The sequence below is a fragment of the Chrysochloris asiatica genome, unplaced genomic scaffold, assembly GCF_000296735.1.
Source record: "Chrysochloris asiatica unplaced genomic scaffold, ChrAsi1.0 scaffold00049, whole genome shotgun sequence".
In the NCBI taxonomy this organism is placed as follows: Eukaryota; Metazoa; Chordata; class Mammalia; order Afrosoricida; family Chrysochloridae; genus Chrysochloris; species Chrysochloris asiatica.
This window is the reverse complement of record NW_006408567.1, coordinates 10,852,165-10,854,252: the sequence shown is the minus strand read 5'-3', so window position 1 is coordinate 10,854,252 and position 2,088 is coordinate 10,852,165. Positions and strand designations below refer to the sequence as shown.

The window sequence follows — 2,088 nt, the reverse complement described above, 5'->3', positions numbered from 1 at the left end:
TTATCCTGTAATCTACCTGACCTTCTCACCACCTGGATCACTGCTCCTCCGTGTTTACCTTCTTTCACATTGTAATTGTTTTGATTAGATCCTCTGTTCTTGACTCTTCCATTTGTTGATTGAGTTCAGGGTGATGCTGCCATGTACATCATTCTCTGGTTGTTGTCTGTTCTTGTTGGTACCCAGTCCACAGAACTACCTTTAGGATGTTTTTCATAGCAGGGTTGGCTTTGGCAAAATCCCTCAGCTTCTGTTTCTCCTGGAATGTTTTGATTACACCATCATATTTGATTGACAGCTTTGCTGGGTGGAGGATTCTTAGGTGGCAGTTTTTTTCTTTCAGGGGTTTATAGATGTCTCCCCATTGCCTTCTTGCCTGCATGGTTTCTGTTGAAAGATCCGAGCTTAATCTGATTTGCTTGCTTTTTTATGTTACACTTGTCTTTTCCCTAGCTGAATTCAGGATTCTGTCCTTATCTTTGATTTTGGAGAGCTTGATTATTATATGTCTTGGTAATTTTCTTTTAGTGTCTATCCTTCCTGGGGTTCGTTGAGCTTCTTGAATGCTTATCTTTTTTATTTTCAGGATGTTAGGGAAATTTTCTTCCAGAAGCTCTTCAACTATCTCCTCTGTGGACTTGTGTGATTCTCCCTGTTCTGGAATGCTGATAATTCTTAAATTATTCTTCATGTTGTCCAACATGAATTTTAGGCCTTTTTCAGATTTTTTTATCCTTTTTTTTTAAATGGGTCTCAAAATTCTGTGACAAATTTTTGGTCAAGTTGTTTCCATTTAAAAAGTCCTGATTTTAAAAACTAATAACTTAAAAAAAAAAAAAAAAAAAAAAAACGGTTCACAGTAACATTCCTTTCTTTCTGAAGGTTTTGCGATAACATTGCTATCATTAACCAGTCTTTTACTATTAAACTTAAATGGCCAATTGAGACAAAGAGTTCTGAGACCATTCTTCCACCACTGATTAAGACTGGAGTGGCAGGTGTTAAAGGTAATATTCATTTAGCCTTCTGAGCTTTTTGAGCAGACTTGGTGACTTTGCCAGCTCCAGCAGCCTTTTTGTCCACTGCCTTGATGACACACACAGCTACAGTCTGTCTCATGTCACAAACAGCAAAACTACCCAAAGGAGGGTGGTCTGAGAAGCTTTCAACACACATAGGCTTGCTGGGAGCCATGTCAACAATGGCAGCATCACCAGACTTCAAGAATTTAGGGCCATCTTCTAGCTTCTTATCAGACTGGCGATCATCTTCTCCTTGAGCTCAGCAAACTTGCAAGCAATATGAGCTGTGTGACAATCCAGCACAGGTGCATATCCAGCACTGATTTGGCCTGGATGGTTCAGGATGATCACCTGTGCAGTGAAGCCAGCTGCTTCCATTGGTAGATCATTTTTGCTGTCATCAGCCACATTGCCACAGTGAACATCTTTGACAGAGACATTCTTTACATTGAAGCCTACATTGTCCCCAGGCAGAGCTTTACTCAAAGCCTCATGGTGCATTTCAACAGACTTTACTTCAGTGGCAACATTGACTGGAACGCCATGTTTGAGGACACCAGTCTCCACTCTGCTCCAGTGGCAGAGCCAATACCACCAATTCTATAGACATCCTGGAGAGGCAGACGCAGGGACTTGTCAGCTAGACAAGTTGGTGGCAGGATGCAATCCAGAGCTTCAAGCAGTGTGGTTCCACTGGCATTGCCATCCTAACGGGTGACTTTCCATCCCTTGAACCAAGGCATGTTAGCACTTGGCTCCAGCATATTGTCACCATTTTTCTTAAGGTAGGTGCTGACTTCCTCAACGATTTCCTCATATCTCTTCTGGCTGTAGGGTGGCACAGTGGAATCCATTTTATTAACACCAACAATTAGCTGTTTCATACCTAGTGTGTAAGTGAGAAGGGTATGCTCACGGGTCTGCCCATTCTTAGAAATACCAGCTTCAAATTACCCAACATCAGCAGCAACAATCAGGACAGCACAGTCAGCCTGTGAGGTTCCTGTAATCATGTTTTTTGTTTTTTTTTAAGGTTTTTATTGTGGATTGAGTGAAAGTTTACAGG

The 2,088-nt window shown here is 41.5% G+C and overlaps 1 pseudogene; it reads right to left on the bottom strand.

Moving 5' to 3' along the window:
• Nucleotides 1-1,014: 1,014 nt before the first annotated feature.
• LOC102829824 overlaps nucleotides 1,015-2,088 on the bottom strand; it is a 3,009-nt pseudogene continuing 1,935 nt past the window's right edge.